Source organism: Telmatherina bonti (genome assembly GCF_933228915.1).
Source record: "Telmatherina bonti genome assembly, chromosome: 22".
Classification (NCBI taxonomy): Eukaryota; Metazoa; Chordata; class Actinopteri; order Atheriniformes; family Telmatherinidae; genus Telmatherina; species Telmatherina bonti.
The window spans coordinates 11,669,953-11,684,953 of record NC_136631.1 but is presented as its reverse complement, the minus strand read 5'-3'; the positions used below and the strand labels follow the sequence as shown (position 1 = coordinate 11,684,953).

General features: G+C 41.6%; 1 long non-coding RNA gene across 1 annotated transcript; it reads right to left on the bottom strand.

The window, feature by feature from the left end:
• Window positions 1-5,782: 5,782 nt before the first annotated feature.
• LOC306772457 lies at window positions 5,783-8,512 on the bottom strand. Its single transcript, XR_013771776.1, has 3 exons — window positions 8,187-8,512; window positions 6,475-6,986; window positions 5,783-6,352 (listed from the first exon to the last, which is right to left on the bottom strand). It is a non-coding gene; the product is annotated as an uncharacterized lncRNA (long non-coding RNA).
• Window positions 8,513-15,001: the final 6,489 nt, after the last annotated feature.

Sequence of the window (15,001 nt, the reverse complement as noted above, 5' to 3'; positions counted from 1 at the left end):
GGGAAAGAATTCAGGAAAAAAGTGGTCAAAACAATAAACTCAAATTGGGAGTGATTTATCACAAAATTATAACAAAGTTGACATAAAAAAGAAAAAGAAATCACCCGGAAGTAAACTTGCAAAAATCACCTTTTAGTCTGGAAAAAAAATACTGAATCAAACGTGATCCTTTAAAACATCCAAAACCAGTCTGAGCTTCATGATGCAATACAGGAAGCGAGAACTGTGAAGTTCAGAGTTTAGTTGGCTCGTGGAAGTGACTGGGTTTTTTTTTTCCAGGGGTTATCTTTCAAAGCAAAGCAGAAATCGTGGCTGATGTAAATGATTCATCATCAGAAGCTGATGAGCAGCAACCTGTATAGTCTTCTGCCAACTTGCAGCACATGCAGCCGATAAAAAAAAAAAAATACACCCAGCTGCAGTTTCATTAGACACACCTTACTCATACTGAATGGGACTTCCTTCTGCCTTCTGCATTATTAATTAATTCTTGGTTGCATCATACAGTTACTGCAGGTTTGTCTGCTGCACATCCATGATGAGAATCTCCCATCACTCCACATCAAAATGTGCTGCTGGATTAAGATTTAGTGACTCATGCAGTAAATTTATTGTCATGTTCAAAAAACCAGTTGGAGATGATTCAAGCTAGAGGAATTAGCCATCAGATGATGGGTATGCTGTGGCCATGAGAAAAATCTATGGAGAAAAATTTGCTTCTTTATTATCCAATGAAATAAGTAAGATTTGAAACCAAAAATGATTTTTGAGAGCAAAAAATAAAAAATAAAAATAAATAAATAAACAAATAAAAAGTGAGAATATTTTTTTTGCAGAGATAGAAACAAATTAGTTCCAATTAAAAAGATATATATTTGGGAAAGCATACTTCTCCAACTTCAATCAAAACTAATGTTTGTAAGTCAAAAATGACAACCACTGTGCATAAAACTAAGTCCTCTTCTCTTTACAGTTAAAACATTTGGTTACAAGTTTGAAAGTTTTGTTTGCAAATTTGTCCTCTTTGCTTGCAAGTTCTAATGTTTTGGTCGCAAATTTAACTGCATTTGATGGGCGGAGCCTGCACTGGTGAACCTAACTTGTTTCTATCTCTACAAAAAAATTTGATTCTCACTTTTTTTTTTGCTCTCAAAAATCATTTTTGGTTTCTAATCTAACATATTTGATTGGATAATAAAGAAACAAATTTCTCTCCATATCATCTGACCATCTGAATATAGCAGCTGAAACCAAGACTCAGACCAAACAGCTTTTTTCCATCTTATATTGTCCAGTTTTGGTGAATCTGTATTAAATTTAGCCTCACTTTCCTGTTCTTAGCTGACAGGAGTGGTACCCGGTGTGGTCTTCTGCTGCTGCAGCCCATCTGCTTCAAGGTTGGACATGTTGTGTGTTTAGTGAATGTTCTAGTATTCACTGGATATTTTCCCTTTTCCATAACATTCTCTGTAAACGCCAGTGATGCTTGTGTGTGAAAATCCCAGTAGATGAGCAGTTTCACGCTACATTCAGTCACTTAAATCTCCTTTTTTCCTCATTCTGAAGCTTATTTTCAACTTCAGCAAGTTGTCTTGTCCATGTCTAAATGACTAAATGCATCAAGTTGCTGCCATGTGATTGGCTGATGAAATATTTCTGTTAACAAGAAACTGAACTAAATAAAGCATTCAGTGTGTGTTCAGAGCCTCCCTCCAAAACCAGGATGAAAAGCTGTGTGTTGGAGTAAGAACTGTTAAATGATATCAGATTTAGAAGTCAGTGCAGATTTGCACTAGAAAGTAATTGTGGACAAAAAGGTTGCAGCTAAAAATAAACAAACAAAAGACATGTTCCTCTCATTTTGTGAAGCAGCTTTTTACCTTAATGTAATATAAATTTTACATAAATGAATGTTTAAAAGCATTTGTCATAAATATTAAAAGGATAAAAAAAACAAAAAAAAAAAACACGAGTTTTTATATACAGTATTGTGATACTGAGCTGATCTACAAAAAAGTCCATTCATGCAGGAGCTTCATGGAGCGTTTCAGCAGTTTTTCATGAGGACAGCAGGTGTCAGTAAAGTAGCAGCAAAAACCATATAAACAGAGGAATTCAGGCTTTAATTTCACATGAGCAAAAAATGACAAAGAAATCACAGATAATGTCACAAGCCTGTCAGTTATATCTTCCAAATTCGCCTCACGGAAAGCTGAAAGTTTATGCAGAAATATGAATACGGATCCTGGAAAAACAGCTAAAGATAACTTCGCTGAGCTGCAAACGGAGACTTCAGGCACATTTTGTGACCATTCATGATACCACTTGAAATACTGACCTGTTTATTCAAAAACTGACAGCTGTTAAGATTTTTTCAAGAATGAAGCTTGAAAAGTTAAATGAGCCATGTAAAATAAACTGAATTTATTTACAAATTTGGCTCCATTTTTCATTTTAATCATAGAACAATCAGGAAAGATTAAAGGAAGATCAATGAATAAAGAAATCAGTAAATAAAGACCATGTTTCCTTTTGTTCATTTTAGCTTTAACAATGTTTTCAACAACAATAAAAACACATATGTGAGGCCCACAAGAAAAAAAAAGTTAAGTTTGCAACAGTAAGACACGACTCCTGCTGTGGTTGTCATGCAAGTCCAAAAGGCCCTGAGGAGAATCCAAACTACATGATACAAGTTTAGATATTAATATGTCTCAGAACTATGCTGACAGAAGTAAACTGCTCAACTACAGTTTCAGAAAGTTAAAGGTATCTTTTCTTTTTTCTTTCGTGTAGTTGAAACAGTCGGAGTCAAGGTGAATTATCAGACCTCAGCACCATCTTTGTGACTTCAACCCTGAATGCTTTTCCAAACCTAGACAAAGTTCCTAAAATGTCCAAAAAATGTTTCATTAGAATACTAAAATGCCTGCATAGGGCATATACAAATATAAATTTATTATAGAACTACATAGTTTTTTTTCCCCCAAGTTGTCTAGGTAGATATTTTACATTTATTCTCTTCAGTGCGTAATATACTGAAGGATATCTGGGACCAGTTTAGTTTATTGTATTCAACTAACCGTGGAAACGATTCAAAAAGCACAAATGTTTAAAACTTTAGTCTCCACAAAATTGTGAATAAATAAGAAGTTACTACATTTTATATCTAATGGAAAAATGAAATGTTTTTTGTCGACGTGCAGCTCCAAATTTAAAAAAAAAGAAGCTCCAAAGTTTAAAGGATACAAGCTACTATAATAAAATTCCTGTTGCTGCTTTTACATTTTCTTTTACAAATACTTAAAAACTGTTTTTACATTTTTCAGGGTATACTTTCCTCTTCTTTATTTTTTTCTATTATCTTTATGTATTTTAAACACAACATCATATGACTGGATATATAATTTACTTCATTAAAAAAAGTCAAATTCTTATTTCCTCAAATATCTTTTGAGGGATGTTTGTACATTTTGGATTTTTGTGGACATCTGCACCGATCTGTTGACTGTTTGAGAAAAATACAAGCGAAGAAGAGACCACTTCTAGATGACATTTCCCCTTTTTAATATATATACATATACATATAATGGATTAAAGCATTAAAAAGGACTTAAACAATATTTTCAATATGCAGGATTGAAGTTCCAACCCATGAATCGTGTTCTTTGTAATACAATAGGTATTTCATGCAAAGTGCTTTTTAATTTAGTCCGTTTTATTTTTTTGTTTGTTTTATTTATTTATTTTTTATTTATTTATTTATTTTTTTAGTCCGTTTTAGATGCATCCTTTACTTCTCCATAAATGTCTTCCTGACGTTGTGCTGAGTGTGTATCACCATGCATTATTTGTATTCCTGAATCAGAGACTAACATCAGTAAACGGCAAACAGCTCATGTTAATAATAGACTCTGTGCTCGTGTTTTCATTTCTGAAGCAAGTTTAACATTCAACTTTTTCTGCAGGAGCAGCAGACTGTTGGGGAGAGTTTTCTTCTCTGCGTCTCTGATACTGAACGAGAGCTCTGATCACAAGCACAGATACAATGACAACCACTGCCAGGACAACCCATATCCAGAGGAAAACTCCCGAAGGCGCAGAAGAGCTCTTCAGCGTGCCGTTTTTGGCGGCTGGTTTCACAAATTGAGCATTCGGAGTTGTAATCCACAAACCTTCCTTTTCTTTAGCTTTGATGCATTTGACCTTATCTTTGAGGACAAATCCTTCTGGGCAGAAGCAAATAAAACTCCCAAAAGTATTCTCACAGTCATCAGAACATTCACCCATTTCACATTCATCGATGTCCTCGCAAACATTCTCATCCCGTATGAAGCCATCAGGACAGGAGCACAGATTTGCGGTGTTTTCTTCACATTTCAGTGGGCATTTCTGTTCTGCACAATGCAGTGTGCACATCCTGGGGTCTTTGCTGTCTGGCATGTAGCCTTTAAAACAAGAGCATGTATAACCTTCCTTTACGTCGTGACATACATGCTGACAAGGACCGCTTTTGCAAGTTTCCGTGCTCTTGAAAAAAACTGAATCTGACATCTCTTGTGCTAGGCATGCATCTTTGTGTTTTGTTTTGCACAGGAATCCATCGATTTCATCCGTGCACGGCCTCTCGGTCCATCTTTGAGTATTTGAGAGCGATATGCAGTGCGGGGAGCAGAGTTTGATGCTGTGTGTCCATGTGTTGAAGGATGGAGTGAACTTCCAGTCCGTGTTGCCAGATGTTGACTTGTAGCCTCTGAGTGGCCGAGAGAGGTTGCTGCAGGATCCAGCAGGTAAACGCAGTCCGATCCAGAAGTTTCCCAACAATTCTTGTCTTAAAATGTCAAAGAGTTGCTTATCAGTGTCAAACTGAAATGTCAGAAGTTCTCCATGGCTGTCACGGCATGCTTCCTCAGCTGTTTTAAAGTCCACTCTGTCCTGGTTGACAGTAATGCACTCATCTCCAACACACACAGGCCTACAGGTGCTTGTTTGCTTCAGGCCAAATCCTGACTTAACGAAAAACAAAAATATTACTGACTCAAAAACAGCCATCATTATCTTCTCCGGCACAAACCCAGTAAGCAGCAAACTGCGTGCAACAGCAATGAAGAGGACTGTGGCTCTCTGCACCGGAAACGTGGTCCCTCAAGACCAGGAAGGAAGCCAGATAAAGTTACACTGCTGCTGTTTTCCAAAGCAGGGAGAGATCTTTGGAAAGGGTGTGTTTATGTATGTAGTACAAATGTACATGTTAAAGTAAAATATTCACATCAAAGTAAAACATCCACGTCAAAGTAAAACATTCACATCAAAACTGAGTTCAGTGCTCACAACAAGGCATTATTTTGTACAATTTCATGAAAAATAATCAAGTTTTTATCATCTTAAAACAAGGATTTTACACGACACATTCAGCAACATAATGACTGATGCAGAGAAGATCTTCCTCATGTTGTCTAAAGCAATAATTCTCAAATGAGGGTTGCCAGATCATTTCAGGGTGTCGCCAGGTCATTGTCAAAAAAAATATATAGCAGACATTTAATGTCAAAATGTAACTGTGAATGCAGAGAAATTAGCACCCTATATTGAACTAATTAACACATAACCAACCGAGTTAGTAGTCATGAATAAAGAAGGGACCCACTTTATGTCAAAAATGATTTATGACCCCCTGTCATCCAATGAGAAGCTGCCACGTCACAAGTGGGCGTGGCTTAACGATCCGGAAGCCCCTCCCCTGTGTGATCCAATGAGAAGCTGCCACGTCACAAGTGGGCGTGGCTTAACGATCCGGAAGCCCCTCCCCTTTGTGATCCAATGAGAAGCTGCCACGTCACGAGTGGGCGTATCTTAATGAACCGGAAGTCCCGCCCCCTCAGTGATCCAATCAGCGTGTGCCACGTCATAAGTAGGCGTATCTTAATGAACCGGAAGTCCCTCCCCCCTCTGTGACCCAATCAGCGTGTGCCACGTCATAAGTGGGCGTAACTTGGGTGAGGGGCGGTCCCTGGACCACGTGACGTCCGGAAGTGACGTATGTCCGTACGTCATCTCCCTCCTCCCAGGCGTGGCTCTAAAAGTGACGTCATCCGTGGGCGTTCCCTGGACCACGTGATGTCCGGAAGTGACGTCCCTCCTCCCAGGCGTGGCTCTAAAAGTGACGTCATCCGTGGGCGGTCCCTGGACCACGTGATGTCCGGAAGTGAGGTCATCCGGCGGCGGTCCCTAGACCACGTGATGTCCGGAAATGACGTATGTCCGTACGTCATACCTGGGCGGACATGTCTTCTGGACGTACGTCATGCCTGGGCGGTGTGCCTGGACATGTTAGGGGCATGTCCGAACGAGTCTAGAGGTATAAAGAGGGGTCCGGGGGGGAAAAAAAAAAAAATTTAAAAAACGTCTAAGAGAAAGAGTAATAAAATAAGGTAAAGAAAGTTTTGGGGAAAAAACAAAAAAAAAATCCCTTACCTTCTCCATATGCGTGTCACTCTGATGCAATCAGTATTTCTTCAGCGATGAGACGTGGTTTTTCGCCTTTGAGTCTTTTGGGTCTACTGGAAAAGAGCAAACTTATCATGGGAAATGCAAAAAGTAGTATAAACAGAGTTTACAGGGTGGGAAGAGTGAAAAAAAGTTTTTTTTTTGCTGGCTGCAAAAATCCTCTCTGAGTCTGTTTGTATTTACACCCCCGCTCTTCTACTGGCCCGTGTGGCAAGCACCCCCTCTTGTCTGCAGCAGGCTTTTTACGACCCTCTGTTGGTGTGTTTTCAGTGACTTTCGCGTTGATAAACTATTGGAAAAAAGAAGAAGAATTAAACTATTATGATAAATGCAAAAAGAGAAGTAAAAAAATAGAAGTGTTAGCAAAAAAAAAAAAAGTGCTAATAAATGGATGGGAAAAGAAAAAACGTTGTTTTTGCTCCTTCAGTCTGCAAAATCCTTTTTCCCCTCGGTGGTGGGACATGTGTTCTCTTGTTGGTCTGAAAGAAGAGCAAAAAAAAGCTAACTTATTATGATATTTGTAGAGTTTTAACTGATAAAACGAGTACCTTTTTTCTACACGCGTCTATCTGCTGCTCATGCGTTTTGAGTCTGTTTTTTACTGAAGGAAGAGAAAAAAAGTTCCTTTAACTGTCCCTGTTTAAATCCTCTAACACTTGGGTTAACTTGCAGAGAAGTGGCAACAAGTTGTTAGCTGAGATAATACAAACAGAACATTCTTTCTGTCTCAAAGTAAGCTTTTATTGATTAATGACCCTCTAGCTGGGAAAAAGTTTTAAAAATCAGACACCTGGTCCATGTTTAAGAGAAAGGGGTTTTTAAACTATGGATGCTCATATATTTAACAGACACGTGTGGTAAACATACATAACTTACAGAGAAGCGTCAGCAAGCTGTTAGCTGAGATAATACAAACAAAACATTCTCTCTCTCGCCAAGTAAGCTTTTATTGCTTAATGACCCCCCGTAGCCGGAAGAAAAAAAAATGTGATGTTTAAGAGAAAGGGTTTTTAACCTATGGATGCTCATATAGTTAACAGAAAATGTCTGGTAAATGTCGGTTAACTTACAGAGAAGTGTCAGCAAGCTGTTAGTTGAGATAATACAAACAAAACATTCTCTGTGTCAAAAATGAGTTTTTATCGCTTAATGACCCCGTAACGGTCAAGAAACCTGTCAACAACGGTTGCTTCTTATCTGAAAAAAAACAGAGAAACAAATTATCGATGTACGTTTCCAAAAGAAATATAAAACCAGTCCTTTAGTCACTTCTAAAAATCACCTCGCTCCGAGAGACAACCTCACAACGCAACCATGTCACGGGGTAGGGAAAAAAAAACTTCTTCATGTCTAGGCTTTTCATTTATCAGACTTACTGATTAACTTTAATTTATCCGATATTTAGAAATTATAACGATCGCACAGATCCACTCGCCTCCATCGAGAAACGATCTTGGGACAGGTGAGTATTAAAATTAACGATTCATCTTTTTTTTTCTAAAAGTTATTTTTTAACTAAAATTATTTGCTTTTTTTCCTTTACCAGATTTTTTTGATGAATGGGAGGGAATAACGCTTACGCAAACAGATTACGGTACGTCTTTCTTTTCTTATTTAAAACGTAGCGTCTGTCATTATATCATGATTTAAAATATTTGTTTTCCAAATGCTTTACTCACCAGATTTATTTAGAGCAGCGGCCCGGCTGCCGGAACCAGAGGACAATATACGTCCCGGCGTGATCCGGTCCATTCCTCAGCTTGAAGAGTCTGGATCAGCCCCAGACCGGTCTGGCATACAGGCTAGCATCCCGGCAATCCGTCAAGTCGTCAACAGGCTCCGCAGACGTCCGGTCGTCGAGGGTCCGGTTCCCGGAGATGAGGGCTCAGCTCCACGGATTGATTGTGAACAATCGGAAGCCATTACTACATGCACGATAGGTAATATTATTTATTTATTATTTCTTTTCAAAAGTCACCGCTGCAATAAGCTTCCGCAAACAACCTCGTGCATGTTACGTCACTTCTTGGCGACGCATCCTGTCTTTTACTTCACCTTTGGAAGTAAAATAGATTATGTTTTCCTCTCTCTTTTTTTTTTTTCTCCAGAGACGCAAACCAACGCTTCTCGCGACGCGTCCCATGTAAAACAAGGTTAGTTGTTTTTTTTGGACTCTTATTATTATTATTATTATTATTATTATTATTATTATTTAGAAATATATACAAATATGTCTTCTTGATACGTTTTCAGAAACACCGGACGCCGCTTCACACGGCGCTGCCAGTGTTGGTCAAGGTAAGTCTTTGAATCAGAATAGAAATGAAAATATTAATATTAATTTTAATGATTATTATTTTATTGTTAGAAGTTCAAACGGAGGAGATCAGGACTTCTGCACCGACAGGCAGCATCGGCACGAATCGAAGTAAGCCCCACAAAATAAAAATAAATTTAAAAAAGATATCTTCTCATAGGAAGAAAAAAATAAATAAATAAAGTTTTATCCGAACTCTTATTTTTTGGGCTTCTCTCCACAGGAACTAGGCGCGCTCTTCCTGCCGGAAGGAGGAGACCCGGCTTTCAGAAACTACGTTGTAATAACATTAGTAACGTAGCATTTTATTTTATTAACATATCATTGTTTTATTAACAGAAGTTTTATATATCATCTATCTTTCGTTTTGTCTTGAAATGTAGCGCCGGCGTAACCGCGGACGTCCACGTTGGACGTCTCTGACATATCGGAATCCGCTCAGCAGGAGGGATAATTACGAACGCCGAGGAGACACGCTGGAGACATTCCTGCATCTGACCCGTACACTGTCTGAAGTTTTAACTACGCTGGGTAACATGCTTCAAAGGTAAGCTGTAAAGGTGTGACATTTTCTACTCCTGTACTATCATGGAAGGGATAAACAGATTGTTAGATTCACTCAATCAGATTCCAGCGGCGTTCACTAACCCATCTATTCCGTTTCAAGCCGATCAGCCCGTTCAAAATAGCGCGGATCCTGTACCGACTGATTTTAACAACTTTGATTTAATAGATCACGCTCTTCTTAACCTACATCGGCCTTTGCATGACAATTTTAACACACAACCCATAAGTCTTCCTGGGACTGAGGTTGAAGAGATTTCACTCCCCGTACAAGATAGCTCTTTAGCACCATCCAGGGGACAAACCCGTCTCATCGCGGGAGAAGACCTGAGCGGTGCTGCTGAAGCTGCAGCTTCCCCTGACATTCTTCAGTTGAACGAACCTGTACAGTCTGGAGGAGGTATACGTGGGTCAGGAGAAGCTGTTTTGCTCGAAGCAGGTCGTCAGCTGTCCCGCGAGCGCTTCAATAATCATGAATTTAGACATACACTGAATCTGCCTGCCAGAGACATTCCAGACCTCTGTCAGTTTTACATCGATGTGCAGACGGGTATTGCGGAATTTGTTGATGAAGTTTACCCTCAGATTCATCGCGGCGATCTGGTCCAACTAGAAATACTGAGCCAGAACAGTCAGAATCATATATTATTACCCGTCACTGAGCCATCCCAGGGAGAGATAATGGATTTATTCGGGGATTTGCTAGACCGGATGGTACAGTCAAATGATAGTGTAGCTTCAGATTCTCGCCTAGAGCTTGTTGTGCAAATCATAACAAACCCTTCAGGCGGTGCTAAACGGAAACTTGAAAAAACAATAGACTGTGAAATTGTTCAGAAAAAAAGACGTCATCTGTACGTCGTGAACAATAGACAGGATGAGCTGTGCTTTGCGATAAACTTAGCCTTTCTAATCTCCCCACATTTCACAGATCAGCAGGCTGCGTCGTTTGGTACAGAACTGCAGCTTCGGGCAGGTCTGAATGCTAATTCGCCCGTCAACTTCAGCGACATTCGTAGATTTGAGGACATTGTCCAGCGTAAAATCATAATATTTTACAGAACAAAAGACCAGCGTCCCTTATCTAAATTTCAAACAGATTTCCCGGACCGAACAAATCCGCTGTTTTTTTTTCTCGCACAGAAACACTATTACGGGATTAAAAATATTGGAGGATTTATAGGGGGTAAATACATTTGCCACTTTTGCTATAAATCTTACAAAAACTCATACACGCACGCCTGTCCAGGGTTTTGCTCGGTATGCAACGTTTCTTCCTGCACTCAGGAAGAGGAGGCGTCTGAATTTTGTACGGATTGTAACAGAGTATGTCGCTCACATGCGTGTTTTTTGCGGCATAAGCAAACTAAACCCTGCTCCTCTGCTCAAACTGCTGATAGCATATGCTCGCTGATAAAACGCTGCAAAAAATGTCACACCACATACCGCGTGGCCAAAGGGAAGGCTTCTCACACCTGCCCTAAATTAAAATGCAACATCTGCGGCGAAAAATTAGCGGCCAAATCAGACCTCGATGTGCATCAGTGTTACATTCAACCGCTAACCCAGGATAAGAGGCAGGACAGTAATCTGATTTTTTACGATTTTGAAACATTCACAGACGCACAGGGTCAGCACATACCATTTCTAGTCTGTACCAAAACGTTGAAGGGTGTCCGATGGGAGTCTTACGGTTTGGATTGCGCACGGCAATTTATCTTGCATTTCAGGAGACCGATGTACCGCGGATCTACTTTTATAGCTCATAATTCCCGCGGCTTTGACGGTTACTTGGTGCTGAATGCGATGCTTGAGCTTGGCCTGAAGCCCTCGCTGATTATGCAAGGCGCAAAAGTTCTCTGCTTTAGCGAACCTGATTTCCGAACGAGGTACATCGACTCACTCTCGTTTCTCGCCATGCGACTTAGTCAAATGCCAAAAGCCCTGGGCTTCGATGATTGTAGCAAAGGCACGTTTCCTCACAAATTCAGCTCGGAGGAGCATCTAAATTACATCGGTCCGTATCCACAAGCGTCTGATTACGGCGTGGACGGCATGTGTCAGCGCGAACAGGATGAGTTTCTTAGCTGGTACACGGATGCGTGTAAAGGGGCCTTTGACTTTAAAGCTGAAGCTCTGCGTTACTGTCGCAATGACGTCGAGCTTCTGGCACAAGGATGCCTGAAATTCAGACAGCAGTTTGTCAGCGACACGAACGTGGACCCGTTCAGCACCGTAACAATAGCGGCGGCGTGCAGTAAAGTATTCCGTACAAACTTTCTGCCGGCTAAAACACTGGCTATCCCGTCCCCCGATGATTATCGACGGCAGTGTAAGAGTTTTTCAAACGCTTCGATTCAATGGCTCGAGTGGGTGGCGGCCGTCAGAAACATTGACATTCAGCACGCGTTAAAAGGCGGAGAAAAGCGGGTCGGACCCTACTTTGTAGATGGTTATGCGCAGATTGCCGGTGAGCATTGGGTGTTTTCATACCACGGCTGCTTTTGGCACGGCTGTGCGTCTTGCTTTGACCCTCAGGGCATTTCTCCTATCAGAGGGCTTCCCTACGAGGAGCTTCGCAATGCGACTGAGCAGAGATCCCGCACGCTGGAGACAGTTTACGGCGTGCACGTCGTGGTCATGTGGGAGCACGAATGGGTAAAATTAAAGGCTGAAGATGCGACAGTGCGCGCGTTCATTGAAAACCTAAACATTCCAGAACCTCTCTCACCGCGTCAGGCTCTGTTCGGGGGACGGACGTGCGCCGTGAAGCTTCGGTACACAGCGGCGTCTGGCGAGTCAGTGCGCTACGTTGACGTGACGTCCCTTTACCCGTACGTCAATTATACATGCGCCTACCCGCTTGGACACCCAAAAATAATCAGGCGAGAATTTCTAGATCCGCGTGAATATTTCGGCTTCATCAGAGCCGTGGTTCTTCCTCCGCGCGCTCTGTTCTTCCCTGTTTTGCCCTTTAAAACCTCGCGCGGAAAGCTCGTCTTTACGCTCTGCCGGACCTGCGCGGAAATCAACAATCAGTCGACCGCATGCGATCACAGCGAGGAGCAGAGGGCGCTGACAGGTGTTTGGGTTTCAGAAGAGTTTAAGAAAGCTCTGTACATGGGGTACAGAGTGTGCCGGATTACTGAAGTCTGGCATTTTGAGAGACGCGACGATTCCATCTTTCAGGGCTACATTCGCACCTTTCTTAAAAACAAGCAGGAAGCGTCCGGTTATCCGACTGACGCGGCGGATCAGGCGTCCCGTGAAGCATACATCTCGGATTATCAGACGCATCAAGGTATCCGGCTAGACCCTGAGAAAATCGAGGTTAATCCCGCAAAACGTCAGATAGCTAAAATCTCACTGAACTCCTTCTGGGGTAAATTTGCTCAAAGGAGCCATTTGACTCGGACCTCACTGGTCACTGATGACGAGGAATTTTTCCACTATGTGTTCTCCGGCATGTACAACGTGGAATATCTTTCCTTTCTGAGTGAAAAAACAGCCATGATTCAGTGGACATACCACGACCGCGTCATAACTCCTCCAGGTAAAACCAGCAACGTCTTCATCGCAGCGTTTACCACCGCTTACGCGCGCCTGAAATTGTACAGTTATCTGGAGCAGCTGGGGAACAGGGTTCTGTACACAGACACTGACAGTTTAATCTATGTCGTGGGAAACGGTGAGACGGGTCTAGAACTCGGACGTTTTCTAGGTGATTTGACGGATGAGCTGGACGGCGACAGCATACAGGAATTTGTTGCCGCCGGGCCTAAAAGTTATGCGTATCAGACCCGCGAACGCCAGAAAGTTGTCATGAAAGTTAAAGGGATTACACAGACGCGCGATTTCGCGACGCACATAAACTTTGATAGTATCAAAGATTTAGTGGAGGGCTTTCTAAACGACGCCGACAGCGCAGGGCACATCACCATCCCACAGCACACGATTTGCCGTGATAAAACAAACTTCAAACTCAGGAATCTTTCATATCAAAAAAAATTTAGGGCCGTGTATGATAAGAGAAGACTTTTTCCTGACGGTTCTACTCTGCCTTTTGGTTACTAAATAGGAAGAAAATGTCACACTTTTCAGCACCTGATGAAGCAGAGGCCTTTGAGTACAGACTCAAAACTCCATTTTCATGTTTGTTAACAGGTCCGAGTTCCTGCGGGAAATCCCATTTTGTAAATATTGTTTTGAGAAACTGTGATCATGTCATGGATAAAGTGCCAAAAAATATTGTTTGGATTTACAGCTCTTTCCAGCCCATGTATGCTGAATTGCAGAAATTGAATAAAAACATCAAGTTTGTTCACGGTCTGCCAAATTCTTTTGACGAGGAGTTGTTTCCTTCTGATCAGACGCACTTGCTTATTCTGGATGATGTCATGTTCCAGGCCTCCGAACATCCTGAGGTGGTGAAAATTTTTACAGAGTACCGCCATCACCGTAACATGAGCGTTTTCATGCTAACTCAAAACCTTTTTCATAAGGGTAAACACAGCCGGGCCATTAGTTTAAACACAAACTATATGGTGCTTTTTAAAAATCCTCGGGATAAATTACAGCTGAAAATATTAGCTCATCAAGTTTTCCCATCACAGAGAGCCTTTTTTCTGCAGAGCTTCGAAGATGCCACCAGAGAGAACCACGGTTATTTATTGCTGGACCTGACAGCCACCTGCCCAGAACAGTACAGACTGAGAACGGGGATACTCCCCGGTCAGTGGCCTGCCGTTTACATCCCCAAAAAGTAAATAATAGATCATCATCAAGATGTCAGCGCGCATAAAACGGAATGCGGGTTTACTCAAAGCTCTGTATCATGCAACCCCTCGCCGGCGTAAGGAGATCCTGAAGCACTGCTCATCAGACTTTCTCCAGGCTCTGAGCGAGATTGCTTTAAATCTTTTAAAGGGCAACATTCCACTGTCGTCTTGCCAGTACAGAAAGCTTAAAGGTCAGAAGAAAATTATCAGATTGCTGGCCGATAAGAAAGCAGGGATAAACCGTAAACGGACGGTTTTAAGTAAGCAATCTGGAGGATTTCTATTACCGCTGCTCTCCGCAGCCGTGCCAATTCTGGGTAATATTTTAGGTGGAATCATCAGAAGGTAATCATGTCATCGCAGAAAATGTTTCTCATCACGCCTCAACAGTTAAACCGTCTAACCCGCTCCGGACCAGGGGAGAGTATTCGAGATAAGGCTGAAGAAGATCTGGATGAAAAAATGAGAGCTATATTAAACGAACCGGGCTTGGGTTCTTATGAAAAGATTAAGAAATATAACTCTCTGTTACAGAGATATCTCACCCTAATCAAACAAGGTCAGCAGGGTGAGCGAAGCGTTACTCTGACTTTACAAAACGACGCTGTCAGTGAGCGGCTGACCAGCGGACATCCTGCGGATCAGCCTCTGACCAGCGAGCGTCCCACCGGTGAAAATACTAAACACTCGGACTTGGATGAAACTGCCGGCGAAGTCATTAAAAACTTGCCCCCGCGCGACCGTCGAAATGCTGAGTACATTATGAAGAAATTAAGCGAAAGTGGTGGAAGCTGGACTGTGAGAGGGGAATTTATTCACCGGGGAAAAATAATAA